Source organism: Schistocerca piceifrons, chromosome 6, assembly GCF_021461385.2.
Source record: "Schistocerca piceifrons isolate TAMUIC-IGC-003096 chromosome 6, iqSchPice1.1, whole genome shotgun sequence".
NCBI classification, from domain to species: Eukaryota; Metazoa; Arthropoda; class Insecta; order Orthoptera; family Acrididae; genus Schistocerca; species Schistocerca piceifrons.
Window position 1 is genome coordinate 166,345,540 of NC_060143.1, and position 21,038 is coordinate 166,366,577.

Below are 21,038 nucleotides of genomic sequence, written 5' to 3' on the forward strand. Positions count from 1 at the left end.
CTACAGCTCCCTCTAGTATCAAGGAAGTTAATCCCTGAAGTCTCTGTGTATGTCGCAACAACTGTCCCTTTTTAATGTCAGTGTTTTCCATACGTTTCTTTTCTCGCCGTTTCAGAGGAGAATGTCTTCATTCCTTACCTTATCAGTTCACATAATTTTCAACGTTATTTTGTAGCACTGCATCTCAGATGCTTCGATTATATTTCGGTTCTCCCACAATCCAGGTTTCACTACCATATTCTGCAGTGCTTCAAACGTAGATTCTCAGAAATTTCTTCCTCAAATTAAGGCATATATTTGATACTAGCAGACGTCTCTTAGGCAGAAATTCCCTGATTGCCAGTGCTAGTCAGCTTTTTATTTTCTCCTTGCTCTATCATGAGTTATTTTGCTGCCTAGGTAACGGAATTCCTTACCTTCATCTACATCGTGATAACCAATTCAGATGTTAAGTTTCTCGCGGCTCTCTGATCCACTACTTCTTATTCCTTTTTATTTTATGTGTCTTCAATTTCAAAATAAAGGGTTAATTCAAGAGGGGTAGTTCAAGACATTTATTGATGCGTTTACTTCCTCAGTATTGTAATAGGATGACCGGAGCGGGTGACGTGGTCGTGGTTGTAGGGCGTGGCTGGGTGGAAGAAGGTGGCTGTTTCTAGCAATCTTCCTCTTTATTGTTGGTTCTTCCAATACATTTTCCGGTAGCTCAGCCCCACCGCTTGTGTCGTGGTGGAGACGTGCTGATGTGTGCAGCCCGGGGAACGCTCCGCCGTGCTCAGTCAGTGGCTGCACAGATGGTAGGAGGTTAGCAGCACGAAGCCTGGCCTATCTCGCCACCTGCAGACGCTGCGGCTCGTGACGACGCCAGGAGCTGCTGGTGCAGCAGCGGGCAACGCCCACCGCCGGCCGGTCCTCGGGGACAGCGTCACTGATGAAGACGACGTAACAGCGACCGAACGTCCAATCGGTCGAACCGATGCCGACGACCACCTCTGAAGCCCTTAAATAGTGCAGACCGCTGCGGAGTCCGCCGGTTACGCGGCGCTGTGTTTATTAGAATGTTCTCTATGAGTTGGCTAACGCAACCGCGCCACACGCGGCCCGCGCCTTTGTAATTCTGCTAATGCTGCATTCTGGCTGTTCGTGGCTGCCGCGCACGTACAGACATACCGACGCTCGTTGTAAAACTGTGTCACCTGCATAACGTGCCGGCCAGCCTTCGTCCGCCGTCTGCCGTGAGTCTGGCGCATCGTGCACTGAAACACACTAAATCACAATTTAGCATCATATTTCCTAGAAATAACCCATTGTCCTCTGCAGTATGTATGAAACTGTGACATGACGTATACGTGTTGACAGGTGCGGAAGCGCTGCATGATGCCAGGTCCGTAACGGCATGGGAGGCTCGGGATCTACGCTGAAAGGCGGTGGCGCAGAAGCGGCCGCCGGAGGAGGTGGAGGTGGGGGCGGCAGCGTGGGCGGCAGCGGGCGCCGCTTTTCGCAGCGCGCCTCCTCGCTGTTATCACCCTCCTCGCCGCCGCCGCCCCCACCGCCGCCGGAGATCTCGGAGCAGCAGAAGCAGCTGCTCACGGACGCCTGGAAGACGCTCGAGGACGACATCGCCAGCGTGGGTGTTATCACGTTCATCAGGTGAGGCGGCCGCTGCAGCAGCCTGCTTGCCCGACAGGCGAAGCATTTGTCGCATATCCAGGATTCCTGTTCTGATCGCAGGCGTGGAATGGAACAGACCGCAGAGGGAGTAAATAAGAAGGTATGAACAGACTTACTGGGAACATTCCTAGCACTTACAGGAAGAATATTCAGCAACAGAAATGAAATCGGTATACGAAGAAATGATTAATGTAGAGTAACGAAATCTCGGGTATGTATCTGTCTTGGTAACATATTTAAGTGATTAACGAAGGCGCGAGATAACCCATTGCCAATGCGAAATGCTGCTACATTAACAACTGGTGTAATCGCCAGAATTTAGCATTGTTTTGTACAAGTGCCGGATATTAGTTTGTGAGAAGAAAAGCCTATCCCTGTTGCACTTGGTTGGTCGATAGAGGGACGATTAATGCTTGTTAGGGATGACGCTGAAGTTATCGTCCGGTGATGTCCCATATTTGCTCGATTGAAAACAGATCTGGTGATCGAGCAGGCAAACGCAACGTTTTAACACTGTGTAGAGCATGTTAGGCTACAACTGCAGTATGTGGGCAAGCGTTATCGTGATGCAAAGCACCTCTTCGAATGTTGTTCATGAATGCCAGCACAACAGGCCGAATCACCAGGGTGATGTCCAAATTTGCAGTCAGGGTGCGTGGGATAACCCACTAGAGTGCTCCTGCTGTCATACTAATTCGCATCCTAGACCACAACTTGAGGAGTAGGTCCATTGTGTCTAGCACGCGACAAGTACGCTGCAGACCGTCTACTTGCCTCCTTGTATGCATCACCCTTCCAAACCGAGGGGCATAACCGACTTTTATAAAAAAAAAAAACACTCTGCCGACCATTGAGCTCTCGCTTGACACCAATAAAGTGATTGTTTGGGGCCAGTGGAATGCACGGTATAGGGCGTTTGGCTCGGAGCTGTCCTTGAAGTAATGGATTTTTACCAGTTCGTTGTCTTACTGTGGTACCAACTGCTGCTAAAATTACTGCTGCAGATGCAGTCCAATTCGCCAGAACACCATGGTCTTCCCTCTCGTTAGTATCACGTTGCTCGAGCCCGGTCTTCTTCCGACGGTACATTCTCTTGACCACCGCCACCAGCAGTCACGGCTATTGACTACATTCATGACAAGTGTCCCTGCAGTATCACAGAAACAATATGCGGCTTTTCGTAGCCATATTTCACAACCTGTTTCAAACTCTGTGAGGTGTCCATAAGGATGTCTTCGTCGCCTTGGCTAACATCAACTCACCACGTCCATTCTGATAGGTAACTAACACTCACGATTGTTGCAGAGTGTATTTAAAGCAAACCTGATTTTGATCCTCTTAATGGCGCTATTAGCACCACTCTTATGCGTCTGGTACAAAATTGGGGTAGACACCAACATCCGTATACGTCGCACAACTCCGTGTCTATTTCACGATTTTCTTTCCGTCAGCGTATGTTATATGGACATTGGTCCGCAAATGCTTTATTCCTATGTTGTAGCTCAGCTTCTACAAACGCTCAACGCATTAATTATGGGAAACACATAGGAAAGGAAGGAATCAGCAGAGTATGAAACACTGCCCTATATGAAATATTCAAAATGCCCTCCGTTAACAAGGATACATGCGCCAACTTGCCATAGCGTTGAATCCATATTGCGTTAATGTATCCCTGGAGAATTTCATTTTGTTTCACAGCCTTTCACAATACCTGCGCGAAGACTGTGCATCTTGTAGCGGCGTTCCTTTACACAAGAGCTTTCAAATGCACCCCATAAATAAAATTCTAGTTGCACATGTTCGTAGGGAGCGATCTGTCATTAGTGAGTAGAAAAATTATCTGCAGCCAAGATCACTTAGTATTTTTATTTTACTTTACAATGACCGGTTTCAATATAATCTTGCTGCCATCAACGGATCTACAATGTGCGAAGGTAAATCTTTTACAAAGAGAATTAGTCATAGTGTACAAACACATACATCACTATAGGAAGTACGTAAGTATTAGATTACCCAAGTTTAGAAAATTGATATTAACATGCATGCGTGCCATCAGTATAATGAAAACCATTTATGATGACAGAAGACGACAACACGTGGACCTGCAAAACACATAAAAAGGAGTACAGTTGTAAAACATCCATTGCACCAACTCTATGCCTAGGAGAGGATCTAATTTATATAGATGCGGAGGGAGTAGAGACCATGGCACTTGTCCGCTTCTACCCATCCATCAGCCACAGAATCTGTTATTTAGAAGCATACAAATAATAACACCGAAATGAGGAGGAGCTCATCTTGCATTAAGAACGCGTTTTGTCGCACTCGTAAAGACACATGGTCTGCTGGTCTGCCGGCCGCTGTGGCTGAGTGGTTCTAGGCGCTGCTGCTGCGGTCACAGGTTCGAATCCTGCCTCGGGCATGGATGTGCGTGATGTCCTTAGGTTAGTTAGTTTATGTAGTGGTAAGTCTATGGCACTAATGACCTCAGATGTTAAGTCCCATAGTGCTCAGATCCATTTTCTGCTGGTCTAGCAAACAGGTGGAGTATTCTATATGAAAATATGCCAAGTTTTTCAGCTCAGCCTCAGCACAAGCAATCAGACGCAAACAATGCCGGCCTGGACGTTGACAGAAAATCTTTGTTGATGACGTGATTGCACAATTTCGTGAGAACTGTCGACAGGAATAGGAGTGGACCGAAAACTGGACCTTGTAGGACCCTCTTTGTGGTCTCTCCATTGACAATGAAAATTTTTCTGCTTCCAATATTGTGTGAATTATTGAACACAACATTTTACAATCGGTTTCTTAGGTATCATTCATACCTGCTGCGTTAACCATGATCAATGTGATTACAAAGAGAAGTGAAAAATGAGTTCTATCATGGAAATAAAGTGTTTCCGGATCGATGCTTATACAACAGATTTTATTCCTCTGTGATTAATGTTTCCTGAAAGTGGGGTTGTTATTTTTGTTACATCCTGTATAACGCAAGTGATGTGGTCGCTCTCATAAGTCGTGCGAATTCACGGTCACAAATTAAAAGTCACGACGACGGATTTACATGCGGGGGAAAGATTTGCTCTTTGTGAGACAAAAACATGAATCCACGGATCGCAGCTGTACATTTATTTTGTGTACGCCCTGGTTATTACGATGTGTGTAACTTCCGTTCAAGGCAAACAAGCATTGTGTTTCCCTCCATATCATCTGGGAAGATTAATAGTTTTTCGTAAGAGGTGGCGTTGAAATCAAAAAGACAACGTGAGCGATGTAGCAGCTCCCTGTTCGCAGGCGCAACATTTATTTTGTCAACTGCTCGGGATACGACACCGATCACGCAAGTCACATTTTCACTGGGGCTCGCCACAAATGAACGCTGGATAGTGTAAACTTCCTCCCAGTTTCACATATTACACTGTTTGGTGTTTTGCTGTCTAAGTTATTAAGCATCGAACATAACGTTTATGACAGTTCTGGAGGACAGGCTGAAGCCCAAAGTATAGGTGTGAAACTTGAATTTTCTGACTGTGTTTTCCAACATCTGTCGTGTCGAAACCTCCTACGATTCCTGAACATCACTCCCCCCTCCCTCCCCCCCCCACCCCGAAAAACAAATATGATAATAATAAAATTATTGAAAGGTTCTCCGCAGATTAGACACAACTGAAAACTGAGTTATTACTCTTTAGGTGCAAGCAAACTGTACCTACGTTGCCTAATCGCCAGTCACATTATTCACAATCCAACGTATTTCTTAGTTACTCCTTACTCTTACGGCAGAGTACTGTTAAATATTCTTTCACTGAACACGAAATTAGTGCCAGTGTTCTATTAACACAGTTCCACTTCCGATTAAGTAAATTGTGCCCCCTCGGAATTCGGTACGCTGGGTCTGACCTGACTGTGTCACTCATGCGCACCAAAATCGAAAGGCGCCAATGCTTGACCTCGCTGGTTAATGGGGCATCTATGCTGCCAGAACCGATTGAAGATAAGTAAGGAGAAATTCGTACATTGCCAACAATATGGATATCTCCAGCATTAGAATAAGTCTGACTACACAGCATTAGTAAGATGTGTTTTCGTTTATCTCGCTCCTGTTGCAACGGCAATTAGAGGGCTAGATATTGAATATATATATATATATAATAGAGGACAGGAATAGTCCTTGTTTGTAGTTATTCGCGGAAATTTTGTTTAGGATGAGACAGAGTTAATTAAATGTTCAAATGTGTGTGAATTCCGGGGGGAGCAAACTGCTGAGGTCATCGTTCCCTGTACTTGCACACTACTTAAACTAACTTAAAATAACTTATGCTAAGAATAACACACACACTCATGCCTCCTACGGGAGAGGCCGCGCAATCCGTGACATGGCACGTTAAACCGCCTGATCACTCCGCACAGCCAGAGTTAATTGAAGCAATTTCCAAATGTCTGGAATTTATTCTGTGTTTGAACCTCAGTGGCGGCCTTATCTTGCGTCCAGTTCTTGCTGCTGCTGTTACAAATGCTTTATGTAGTATTACAAGTGCATCTGTAACGCTACAGGACGCAGATGTGAAGGTATGGGGCGAAGTTCATTTTGTCTTCGCAGGATAAAGTAGGTCTCCATTCCAAGGTTTCCTCAGGTTCAGGAGTACACACGCACAATCACGATATGAAGCGCCATACAATACAATAGCAGTCCATACCACAATACGACGCATACGAGTTTAGTGGCATACTTTCCTGCAGAATGGAGGGCTTTTCGTGAGCGGCGCCGATGAGACCTGTTACGATGGAAGGGTAACGACGATGTCCTACTCTGCTCTTTTTCGGTGACATGCAAGGGACAAAATAAACCGTTGCACACCGACATCGACTAGTGAACGTGCTTTTTGCAGTCTCCATGCATCATTATACATTGACAAAAGAGACCTCTGAGTTGAAAAGGATTTGACCCTTTAGCTTGGACGTGTTCTTTAGGATGGGGCTGTAAACTGCTACTTCGCCAGTACTCTCCATATTGTGTTTTGCGAAGTGTGATTTCACGGTAACTTTGGCAGGTGCTCAGCAATGAATCGTGACCAAAACGTTTTGTGTCCACAAATTCCACTGCGTGAAAATTTTTGTATCTGGTATTTAGGCCACCTGCCTGCGACTTAAAGTACTTAGTTTCTTGATTTTATTCACTGCTGTCAGTGTTGCTTTTCGTAAAATAGATAACAAAGAGTCCCACAGTCACAAATCGATGTTTTTATTCCAATATTTTGTACATTTCGAGCCCTTGGGGCTCCTCTTCTACTGACTGTTCAGCTTAAACAATTTTTTGAATGTGGGTTGCCAACGGCGTGTTTCCAGTGGTATCTGCGAATTTCTTAAGCATGGTGGGTGTAGGCATATCTATATACTCGTATATATACACACTTTAGTCTCACAGCATATTTCTGAAAAAAAATAAAACTACAATGGCTGTTTGAATTTTATTTAAAGTGGTCGTTTCAGTTTTGTACATAAATATGATGTGAAACGAAAAGTTGTCTGTTTACATAAACATGTCTACTCATACTGTTCTCAAAAACTACGTAACCAGTATTGGAAACAGATCAGTAGCAGCCTATATACGAAAAGTGAAGTAAACTGACAAAGCAGCTGCAGCTATATTGAAATAAAAATCACCTATTATCACTGAATGCCTTTTCTTGTAATTGATTTAGTTTCTTTACGATTCTGTCTCAAGAATGAATATCTGACAGTTAGTTCACGCTTGTTGGCAAACTTCTCTTCTTACACTCTCTCTGCCTTCTAGAAAGTACAACCTGCTACACCACATATTACATACGTCTGTGAAAGTTCTTGTAGACAGCAATGCTCCACAGTCTTAAACCACCTGCATAGGGAGGCATTTAGATGTAGGCTGTGTAGGACGCAGCCTGTCTACCTGCATCGAAAAGGGGCCCGTACCACAAAATTTTAAAATAAGAGATTTCCCCTTTAATAAAGTTGTGCTTGTTCTTATATAATTGTGAAATACGTCTGTTAATATTTAGTCTGGGCTTATTTAGCTGAATTGTTCAGCGGACAAGCCCGTATAACGTCGTTTTGGTAATTCAGTAAGACATAAAAGAATGGATGTAGGAAACCTTACAGGCTGAAGTGAAATTAATTTCGCGGAAAGCCGATTTCTACCTTCTCTCATTTCATCCAAACCTGGAGTCGTATTTTATTTTTTTTTCTTTTTAATTCTGTCACTTAATGCACATTATTAAGTCTTGAAGCTGTGGATAGTTATTTCCAGTAACTTTATTCGCTGACGAGCTACTGTGCTAAATCATCGATAATTCAAATGTATTTAAAATGTGCTTGTTTTCTAAATTTCTTTCTTTATCTGGCATTTAATTAAAATATGTTTTCTTACACGTACAACAAATTATTTTAAATTTGAAACACAGATCTATGCATTGATATGAATCTCAAGTTGAAAACTTTTAATTTTTTGTCTCGTCAGTCCATAACATCATAAACTTGGTTGTGAAATTTTATACAACTAAATAGTAAATCTTAGAGCAGCATTATGGACCTTTAAGTAAGAAACAGTTCTAAAATGTTCTTGGTACACATTAGATAATACAAATTTTCTCCCTTAGTGCCCGCCCCACAGGTCCAGCCTATGCACGGTGTAAACAGTAACTATTTACTATGTACCACGTAGTCGTAGGGGAAGTTGAGACGAATAATTTAATATAGGATGCTTGTTGTCTATCAAGCATGGAAAGAATATCGAATCAGCCTAGAAAAGCCATTTATTGATGTTGAGAAAGTCTCTGATAAGAGAAAAGGACACCTTATGTCGAAAATATTAGACATAAACGTTCTCCTAGACAACTTACTAGTATCACAAAGAGTCTATACGTAAATACTAAAATAGTTGAAGGTTCGGGTTCGGAAATGTAAGATGAAATTTTAGTTAATGAAGGTGTTCGACAAGGGTGCAGTCTATCACCTACTTGACGTTATTTATATACTGACGACCTAGGCTTGAATTACTCTTAGGAATTAAAACAGGGTCCAGCGTACCTCTAAATAATCTTATGTGCTGATAACTAGACAACTGTATAGAAAACAGAATGTAATTTAGAAAGATCATTATTTGGATTGAACGTAAATGCCAGCTATTACAACTTAACTACATATGCAAATAAGACGACAATAATGGATTTCAAAGGAAAGAATCCAGTCAGACCGAAAATAATATAGAATGAATAAGCTTTGGAACACGTATCACATTTCAGTGATGTAGGATGTGAAATTAGTTTCGAGTATGACAAAGACATTGAGAAGAAGGGTAACTGGAAGAAATGTGGAAAGAGAAACAAAGAAAGAAATACAAGCGAAATTTTATATAGTTATGGCTGCACCCAAACTTGAGTATGGTTGCGAATCATGGACAGTAACATAAAAAAAGGGTCACGTATACAACCCCCATGAAACATGGACCTTGCCGTTGGTAGGGAGGCTTGCGTGCCTCAGCGATACAGATGGCCGTACCGTAGCTGTAACCACAACGGAGGGGTATCTGTTGAGAGGCCAGACAAACGTGTGGTTCCTGAAGAGGGGCAGCAGCCTTTTCAGTAGTTGCAGGGGCAACAGTCTGGATGATTGACTGATCTGGCCTTGTAACACTAACCAAAACGCCTGGCTGTGCTGGTACTGCGAACGGCTGAAAGCAAGGGGAAACTACAGCCATAATTTTTCCCGAGGGCATGCAGCTTTACTGTATGGTTAAATGATGATGGCGTCCTCCTGGGTAAAATACTCCGAAGGTAAAATAGTCCCCCATTCGGATCTACGGGCGGGGACTACTCAAGAGGACGTCGTTATCAAGGGAACGAAAACTGGCGTTCTACGGATCGGAGCATGGAATGTCAGATCCGTTAATCGGACAGGTAGGTTAGAAAATTTAAAATGGAAATGAATAAGTTGAAGTTAGATATAGTGGGAATTAGTGAGGTTCGGTGGCAAGAGGAACAAGACATTTGGTCAGGTGAATACGGGGTTATAAATACAAAATCAAATAGGGGTAATGCAGGAGTAGGTTTAATAATGAATAAAAAATAGGAGTGCACGTAAGCTACTACCAACAGCATAGTGAACGCGTTATTGTTGCCAAGATAGACACGAAGCCCATGCCTACTACAATAGTACAAGTTAATATCCCAACTAGCTATGCAGAAGATGAAGAAATTGATGAAATTTATGATGAGATAAATGAAATTATTCAGGTAGCGAAGGGAGACGAAAAGTGAATAGTCATGGGTGACTGGAATTCGAGAGTAGGAAAAGGGAGAGAAGGAAACATAGTGGGTGAATATGGATTGGGGGAGAGAAATGAAAGAGGAAGCCGTCTGGTAGAATTTTGAACAGAGCATAACTTAATAATAGCTAACACTTGGTTCAAGAATCATAAAAGAAGGCTGTATACATGGAAGAATCCTGGAGATACTAGAAGGTATCAGATAGATTATATAATGGTAAGACAGAGATTTAGGAACCAGGTTTTAAATTGTAAGACATTTCCAGGGGCAGATGTGGACTCTGATCACAATCTATTGGTTATGAACTGTAGATTAAAACTGAAGAAACTGCAAAAAGGTGTGAATTTAAGGAGATGGGACCTGGATAAACTGACTAAACCAGAGGTTGTACAGAGTTTCAGGGAGAGCATAAGGAAACAATTAAAAGGAATGGGGGAAAGAAATACAGTAGAAGAAGAATGGGTAGCGCTGAGGGATGAAGTAGAAAAGGCAGCAGAGGATCAAGTAGGTAAAAAAACAAGGGCTAGCAGAAATCCTTGGGTAACAGAAGAAATATTGAATTTAATTGATGAAAGGAGAAAATATAAAAATGCAGTAAATGAAGCAGGCAAAAAGGAACACAAACGTCTGAAAAATGTGATCGACAGGAAGTGCAAAATGGCTAAGCAGGGATGGCTAGAGGACAAACGTAAGGATGTAGAGGCTTATTTCACCATGGGTAAGATAGATATTGCCTACATGAAAAATTAACGAGACCTTTGGAGAAGAGAGAACCACTTGTATGAATATCAAGAGCTCATATTGAAACCCAGTTCTAAGCAAAGAAGGGAAAGCAGAAAGGTGGAACGAGTGTATAGAGGGTCTTTACAAGGGCGATGTACTTGAGGACAATATTATGGAAATGGAAGAGGATTTAGATGAAGATGAAATGGGAGATACGATAATGCGTGAAGAGTTTGACAGAGCACTGAAAGACCTGAGTCGAAACAAGGCCCCGGGAGTAGACAACATTCCATTGGAACTACTGACGGCCTTGGGAGAGCCAGTCCTGACAAAATTTTACCATCTGGTGAGCAAGATGTATGGGACAGGCGAAATACCTGCAGACTTCAAGAAGAATATAATAATTCCAATCGTTAAGAAAGCGGGTGTTGACAGATGTGAAAATTACCGAACTATCAGTTTAGTGGATCACAGCTGCAAGATACTGACGCGATTTCTTTGCAGATGAATGGAAAAACTGGTAGAAGCCGACCTCGGCGAAGATCAGTTTGGATTCCGCAGAAATGTTGGAACACGTGAGGCAATACTGACTTATATTAGAAAATAGAAAGGAAAGGCAAACCTACATTTCTAGCATTTGTAGACTTAGGGAAAGCTTTGACAATGTTGACTGGAATACACTCTTTCAAATTCTAAAGGTGGCAGGGGTAAAATACAGGGAGCCAAAGGCTATTTACAATTTGTACAGAAACCAGATGCCAGTTATAAGAGTCGAGGGGCATGAAAGGGATGCAGCGGTTGGAGTGATACAGGGTTGTAGCCTGTCCCCGATGTTATTCAATCTGTATATTGTGTAAGCAGCAAAGGAAACAAAAGAAAAATGCTGAGTAGGTTTTAAAGTTCATGGAGAAGACATAAAAACGTTGAGGTATGCCGATGACATTGTAATTATGTCAGAGACAGCAAAGGACTTGGAAGGGCAGTTGAACGGAAAGGATAGTGTCTTGAAAGGAGGATATAAGATGAACATCAACAAAAGCAAAACGAGGATAATGGAATGTAGTCGAATTAAGTCGGGTGATGCTGAGGGAATTAGATTAGGAAATGAGACACGTAAAGTAATAAAGGAGTTTTGCTGTTTGAGGAGCAAAATAACTGATGATGGTCGAAGTAGAGACGGTACAAAATGTAGACTGGCAATGGCAAGGAAAGCGATTCTGAAGAAGAAAAATTTGTTAACATCGAGAATAGATTTAAATGTCAGGAAGTCGTTTCTGAAAGTATTTGTATGGAGTGTAGCTATGTATGGAAGTGAAACATGGACGATAAATAGTGTTGACAAGAAGAGAATAGAAGCTTCATAAATGTAGTGCTACAGAAGAATGCTGAATATTAGATGGGTAGATCACATAACTAATGAGGAGGTATTGAATAGAATTGGGGAGAAGAGGAGTTTGTGGCACAACTTGACAAGAGGAAGGGACCGGTTGGTACGACATGTTCTGAGGGATCAAGGGATCACAAATGTAGCATTGGAGGGCAGCGTGGAGGGTAAAAATCGTAGAGGGAGACCAAGAGATGAATACACTAAGAAGATTCAGAAGGATGTAGGTTGTGGAAAGTACTGGGAGATGAAGAAGCTTGCACAGGGCAGAGTAACACGGAGAGCTGTATCAAACCAGTCTCAGGACTGAAGACAACAACAACAACAACATACAAGCAGGAGAAACGAAGTTAATGAGGTACATAATAAACTGGAGAAAATAAGGATTGAAATAATGAGATTAGATTTAAAAATATTTTCAGTTAATGACAGGATAAAATAGAATGAAGTGGAGGATCATGTTGACAGTCTGAGAGAAAACAGATTGCTAAAAAAGATAATGAATTGTTTGCTGATTGGAAAGAGAGATCTAGGCAGAGCTCGTAAGAGACGGCTAGATGGGTGCCAGACGCAAGAACAGGTGATTACGACACCTAATAGTTGGAAGGAGATGATGATGATGATGATGACGATAGCCACTTACTCTATGGCACGTGTGATCCGCGCTACACTTTCAATAGTCTTTCACCCTCTTACGCCTCCAGCTTAGTCAGTCAGGGTTTTGACAATTTCTGCGTCGTTCATAATAATAATCTAAACTTTCCCGTGAGGGTAATGGGAGAAAATGGCTTTCGTAACGTTATGAAAAAACTAATTACGTTTGCAATTCTATCTAAATTTAACCCGTTAAAGCACGGTAGCCTCGTAGTGAGGGCTGAGAGACAAAGTATTTACATGGTGTACCAGCGAATAAAGACAATGAAAATCTATGGCAAACCGGGACTCGAATCCGAATTTCTCACTTTATGCGAGCGGTCGCCTAAATCGCTTTGGCTACTCGTGCACGACTCATGGCCCGACATTAACTTCCCTCCGACGTCGTTCGTAGAGCAGAACCTGTACTCGTACATACATTAAGTAATTCCAGGACAGGGAGGATATTTTAATTGACAGTCGCTGCCTGCTATCGGCAAATTATTGCGATGTTGTACTGTTTATACAACAGTGGAATGTTGCTTAGGGAATGCATTCCTGTCCGAAGGAATATTGCATCTTTCTTCTTGCCAATACAGGCACTGCAGTATCATACAAAACAATTTAATTATTCATAGTACGCTGCCAAAATTACGTAAATTTTGAGGTAAAATTTACACTAAAAGGGTCACTTTAAGAATTTATAAGACTGATAGCAAAAGTGTCTAATATTCGGGAATGATTTTTACGAGAAAGAAAATGTGCTAAAACAGTTAAGATCGACGATGCAACTGGCATAGAAATTAAGGCGATATTCAGAACCTCGCATGGCGATTGCGCTCTAGCTTTGAAGGCCTTTGTGCGAAGATTTGAGGCTGTTTCCCAGCGTGATAGAGCACAAGAGTTCTGTATGAAGTTGGTCCTCTCGCAATTTCCTATGGTAAGTTAACAGTTATCGTTTACACCCCAGACCTCATACCGCCTACAGTTTTCAATACGTTTAGCCTTACTATTGTTCCAATGGTTTTGGGGGACACGCATTCATATTTTAATGTCATCTGAACACTGGCTCCTTAGATTATACTGTAGACATCTGATTATTTTACTTTACATTATCAATTTTAGAAGATCCGCTCCCACTGTCAGAAGTGTCCGAAAACTCCAGTGCACCAGTCGGAAATAACATATACAGGGAGGTCGGAAAACGTCTCAAAACGCTCGTAATGGTGCTGTAGGGAAGATTGTACTGAGACATAAATGTTAAGAAAAAATGCGATACGTTGCACCGTTTCCAAGTTGTTAAGCACTGAATGTAGCCAATCGGGGCGTCGCGCGCTCACATTCAAGCGGCCTGCCAGGGACGGTGTTACCTAACGAGTGCTTTGTTTGGGTAGCAGAAACTTGAATTCGCGCGCACAACGACCTTATTGGCTAACTTAAATGCTAAATAACTCGGAAACGGCGCAACGTATCGCATTTGTTTCTTAACATTTTGTCTCAGTACAATCTGCCCTACAACATCACGGCAAGCGTTTCCGACATTTTCTGGCCACCCTGTATATACTGTGCGAAACTACGGCATCTACTCTTATCACCATTCACAGACGGCATCAGAGACAAACTAAAACAGTTATACTTCTCGTATTCACCGCCCAGAGGTGTAACCAAAAGCCGCGCTTACGGGGGGGGGGGGGGGGGGAATTACAATCTATCTGTTACTGTGCTGCACTACTATCCACGCTTTAGTCTCTGCCAAACAGACACGAGAGGCGTGTCACGGCGATCGTAAGACCTCTTACCACTCCGTCCAACACTCACTCCTCTCCCTCTTTCTCACTCCCTCCCTCCATCCCTCTCTCCCACTCCTTTCTCTCTCTCTCTCTCCCTCTCTCTCTCTCTCTCACACACACGCACACACACACTCACATACATACATACATACATACGCAAATTCAACTAAGAGCGTTTATATTTTTACCTACGCCCGATTCAAAACTTCTCAGCTTTCGTTCTCTGACGAGGCAAAATTTCTACAGGTGGCGGACAAATGGCTCTGAGCACTATGCGACTCAACTGCTGAGGTCATCAGTCGCCTAGAACTTAGAACTAATTAAACCTAACTAACCTAAGGACATCACACACATCCATGCCCGAGGCAGGATTCGAACCTGCGACCGTAGCGGTCACGCGGTTCCAGACTGAAGCGCCTTTAACCGCACGGCCACACCGGCCGGCGGTGGCGGACAAAAGTACTACTACCCCACAAAGAGAACACATACCAACGCCCAATACAATGTAGGAAATGGTTGGCATTCAAAACAGCTTTCAGTCGTTTCGGAATGGATGAAACAGGTCCTGGGTTTTCAGGGGAATCTAATACCATTTACGGTTCAAAATGGTGACAAGTTCCGGTATCAGTGATAGAGGTGGACAGCGATCACGCAAACTTATCTCCAAATTACACCACTTAGTATCAACAATATTGAGATCTGTGGTGGCCAGGACAGACGTGACAATTTGTCCTTCAGCTCACAAAACTAGTCCTGAATGCTGTGAGCTCTGTGAACAGGGGCGTGTCTTCTTGGAACATATCATCACCACTGGGGAACAAAAACTATATCATGGGGTGTACCTGATTAGCCTAAATGTTCACATAATTATCAGGAGTAATATAACTTTGTAGAGTAGCCGTGCGCTCACTATATGTTTGCCCAAACCATCAATGAACCCCTCCATGTTTCACTCTCGGGTCCTAAACTCTGCCAGAACCTGTAAACAGTGTGAAACAACACTCACCCGAGCAAATGACATTGTTCTATTCTTCCATTGTTCCGTAGCCCAGATTTTGTGGCATCGGCACCACCTTTCCCTGTTACGGGCTTTTGCATCACTGAGGGATGGTTAAATTGAAGAAAGACAACTTCTCAGTCGCGATCGCAGTTGTAAAAGCTTTATTTACGATGACCAGTTTCAGTGAACAGAGTTACCTTCTTCTGATCTATGAACAGTGTATGTAAACACATTAGATTACGAAAACCGGCTTACATGTCATTAGTAAAACACACATACTTAGTTATTATAACATATACCTCAGTACAGTGGCGAATTTAAGACCTAAATGTACTCTATATCTTAATTAGACCGGCGGTTGACGTAAAATTCACAGGCATTTAAAACCAGTATATACAATACGTTCAAAGTTAAAACAAGTACTTAGAAAATGTTTAGCCAAGTGCATGGCCGTCCTCTGTAGCTGAGCGGTTCTAGGCGCTTCAGTCCGGAACCGCGCTGCTGCTATTGTCTCAGGTTCGAATCTTGCCTCGGGCATGGATGTGTGAGATGCCCTTAGGTTAGTTAGGTTTCATTAGTTCTTAGTCTAGGGGACTTGTCGAAATACGATCGTCAGACGGCGTGAGGAATTGTTCCGGGTTTGGCCCTCGACCCGAAGGGAAGACAAATTAGACGAGGGACACGTAGAGGCCGCAGGACACCGCAGGGAGCCGGCCGGCAATCTGGTCTGGGCTGGGCGGCGGCGACGGTGGCGGGCCTGAGGGCGCGGCAATTAGCGCTGGCCAACCTGTGGACTCGGCTGACGAAGCGGGCCGCACGGCCGCTCCCTCAAAGGCGCCACACAGCTCCTCAAGCACAGGTCTGCTGCCTCGACTCCTGGAGAAAGAGGAGGCGGCTAACCGTTGAAAGTAACCGAGGAAATGACGGAAAGGCCTGACGTAACATTTGGTTCAGTGCAGGCACATCCACGAGGTCTGTTAAAATAATTCCGGGACATTGTTCAAAAATTTTTTCTACACTTACCTTTTACTTATTGTGCACGGTCTCCTTTGAAATTCTCTCCTCATCAATTGTTCACAGCTCCCAACGACATTCTCACTTCAGGAAGCAGTCTTGGTACGCCTCTTGCTAGATAGCGCGAAGCGCCGTCAGCGAATTTTCTTTTATATCGTCTGTCGTTACAAATCTCCGTCCTTTGAACGGAGTTTCCAACTTTGGAAATAAAGGAAAGTCCGCAGGGGCAAGGACTGGAGAGCATGGAGCATGAGGCAGCACAATGGTTTCGTTTTCTGAGCAACAGTCACTCACAAACAGTGATGAATGTGCTTGTGCGTTGTCGTGATGCGAGAACCATGAATTGTCTGTCTGCACTCCTCATATTTTCTCAAAGGCGCCGCAGCACGTCCCGATGGTACCATCGATTAACAGTTTATCCTGTGGCTCGAATTCATGATAACCTGTCCACCCCTGGTAGCTGAGCGGTCAGCGTGACGGAATGTCATATGTAACGGCCCGGGTTGTATTCCCGATTGGGTCGGAGATTTTTCTCCGCTCAGGGACTGGGGGTTGTGTGATCCTTATCATCATTTCATCCCCATCGACACGCAAATCGCCAAAGTGGCGTCAACTCAAAAGACTGGCACCAGGCGAACAATCTACCCCACGGGAGGTCCTAGCCACACGGCATTTCCATTTTGTTTCCATGATGAACTAACCCTTCAGAGTAACAAAAATGAGAACTATCAGCACGGCTTTGATATTTGGCCAAACCTGACGAGGATTCTTGGTCTTGGAGAACCTTTCCCGACCCATTGTGGAGACTGAACCTTGGTCTCAAGACCGTAAACTCACGTCTCATCACCAGTTATGATTCACTTAAGGAACATCTCGTCCTCATTTGCGTGATCCAAAAGATCGTCACAGATTGTGAGGCGAAGGTACTTCTGGTCTTGACTTATGAACCGTGGGACGATCTTGGTGACAACACGACGCATTCCAAGATGCTGTGTCAGATTTTCAAGACATGATCCAACAGAAATGTTACGAGTACATGCTTCTTCAATCTTACGGACAGTCAGTCTTTGATTGGTAGATACGATTTCGTTGATGGACCTGACATAAGCATCGCCAGTAGACGTCGAAGGGCGTCCTGAACGACGATAACTTTTAACTTCCATCCGACCATTTTTAAACGGTGTGAACCATTCATAACACCGAGTACAGCTTAAGCACTTATTACAGTAGGCTTTTTGCATTATTTGGTGCGCCTCTCTAAATATTTTCTTGAGTTTCACGCAAAATTTGATGCAGAGACATTTCTCCTCGTTCTCTGCCATATAGAAATACGCAAACTGTGTGACATAACGCTCTACTCCATACTGCACTGAACAATAACAAGCAGACATACAAAAATGATACTTCCAGCAGTTTTACAGTAAGCACAGTCGCGTGAGGGATGCCAGTTTTCAATCCGTCATTGTTTATTTTTCTAATGCCCTTCCTTTTTACAAAAGTACTGTCACTATATAAGGACGAGAGGAACTTTTGCATGATGTGTCACTACCAAGTAACATAGCTCAATGAAACTTGGAACTGTTATAGAATGGCAGACAAACTGAAATCCCATTTTTATTTAGAGGCAGTAGTTGTGGTGAAGTCAATCATAAGTCATGATGGTCCACTGGACGTTAAAAACGGCGGTACATGATTATTAACAGATTGTGCGGTGACAGTAGACGACAGAGCACTCTCTGGAACGTATTCCCATGCTGGCCACAAGGTTAGTAAGAAGTTCTTGCTGTAGGGAGAACCATTCTCCACCAACACGGTTGACAACTGCAAGATGTTCTTTAGTGAATGCGGAAGTGCTCCAATACGTCTCTCCAGAGCATCCCCTGGGGCAACGGACAGACCACACCATTTGCTGAACCTCCTCTTGTTCCATGAGTACAATGGCGAAATATTGTTGACTGGTAATTATACCATGTTCACAGATTTGGAGATCTATACAACCACGCAACATTATGACTCCCCACATCATAATACTTTCTCCACCAAAACGATCATGCTTCGTAATGGCCCTTGGTACATTAGGTGTTCACATCTCTTGCCATATGAGGACACATCCAACGTTCTTGATATTATTGCTTAACTAACATCCTAATCTTTCAACACAGTACACTCATTGGTGAACGACATTGTGGTAGAGTACTCCTTCCCAATATGGGTCTCTTCAAGTGTGCATTTGACCCTGGCTTCATTGCTATCGATGACAATGCACAACCACATCAAACAGCACAGGTCTCCACCTCCTATATCCTAGAATGAGAGGATATTCGGTGAATGGCTGACTGGCCCATTCCCCCCTACTTGAGTCCCACCGAATGTATGAGGGATGTGTTGGGAAGTTGTACTGCTGCACATCCACATGCAACATTCAGCATGCCTAATACTCAGTGCCGATAGATGCCATTTCGATCAAACGAAAACTATATGTGACTTGTAATTAGCCAGTAACGAGTAAAAACTTGTCCTTAGCTGATGTCAGCGGATCATAATTTTGAACTGTCACAGACCACAAAGAAGTTGCAGTCGTTTGTAGGTCTCTGTAATTATTACTACACAAATGGCCCATGGTTTCCACCGCCTTATTTGCAGCAACACGTAATATCATACACCATACGCAATGCGTGAGTGTAAATTGTGTCATCAAATATACAAACGTTACCATGTAGAACTCTGTACCAAAAGGACACGTCAAGAAGTGACTATGCAAACCACAATATCTAAAAGTTCTAATTTCCATTATTATTATCATTGTACTTTTAATTTGTGTGGCTATTTGGCTGCAATAAGATTATTATTATTATAACAATAGATCCTTTTTCTCTGTTCACAGCAGTGATAGCAATTCTGGGAGAGCATGCAAACACATTCGCAAAAGCAATACTTGTTAACTGGATACTAACAATTTGGTGTTGCTGGTAATATAATTGCAGATCAGGGTATAAATTTTATGCTGGAGCTCTTGAAGCAGTTTTCTTACCTGATCTGTGTCCAAAACCGTTTTACTAGTCCTTTCCATCCCACAAGTGAATGGGCATACCGAAAGCGTTCATTGCATAATTTCGAACATGGTGAGTTGTTTTATAGGTGTCACCATAATATCTGGGGCAGCGAACTTCAATAAGTTGCTTAAATGGATAATTGTACTTCACACACTTTTGTAGGTCTTCCACCATATAAGGTGGTGTAACAGTAGAAGGATGCCACCTCCTTCCAGTGTTCTGATACGTAAATTAGATATTATTTAGGAGTCAGTGAAAACATTCACGAAACGGTTAAGAGAAGTTTGACAGAAAGTCAAGCAAACAGTTACAGAGATACTCATACGTCAGGAATAGAAGCGGCAACATATGGGGTAGTTGCTGCAATATCAAGTGAGTCAGTGGCTTTTGGTAAAGAACCTTAGCACCAAATTGGAGCTCTAAAGCTTTCTAACCAAGTAGCAGGGTCCATATCAAGTTATAGAGAAGACGTCGCTGGTAAATGTGAAGGTGCAGCTTCCAACAAAGATATCATTTAGTCATATAAGTCAAACCTCACTCTTCTGTGCAGAGGTAAATGCTTTAACAGATGTTCCAGCCCACAGATGGTACAAAACGAAATGGCGAAGAAGTCAATAGCTAAAAATGTGCAGGATTCAGGTAGCATGCCATATGCACTAAGACCATAAGTGTAGTTTCCTTTAGTTGATTGTGAAAATTGTTTCGTTTCTGAACTATTGAGGTTGACGTTGCTTTGTTTTAGCGTTTATTTCATTTTTACTCTAGGTATGCTAATGGGTTCACATTATTATAGCATTCAGTAGTATTTTATTGTACATTAACAGTTTTTGGTGAGGTCAGGTGTGACTGTACAGGCAGCCACGACGAATATAGTAATACTGCTGTGCCTAAACCTCATCCAGAGGGGGAGGGGGAAGGGGGGGGGGAGTGAATTACAGAACCAGCCTCTTACATCTTGTGCGGTGTTCTTAAGGAAAACTGACGTCCTTTTAACAGATCATCAGTGGATGCCTGGATTGACTGCAAATGTATGGACGATGAGGAATTAAGTTCACAGCTCAGAAGACGCCTTTGGAGAACTGCAGAAAGAAATTGGAGAAGGAGAGAATTCTGGCGGAAGCTCACAAAGAGTACCGAGGAATAAAATTCTCTTATGAGGAACTGAGGAAGCAGATGAAAGAGGCGATCAATCTGTTGTGGAGAACTCTCATTCAGAGAAAGAGAGGCTGGATAAACACAGATGGCCAACTGCTGAAGACAGTGTTCGGGAAAGCGTATATGACGAAGATATTTAGAATCTGAACATCACATTAGGCCAGATATAAGAGTTAGCAGATACTACAAAGGGTAAGGTAGAACGACACATCACCAAATTAGAGAACAGTAGACAGGTTGTACTGAACAACACAATATGGATAAGTTAATTGGCAGTGGAATTCATGCAATACATAAAAAGCACCAAGCAGA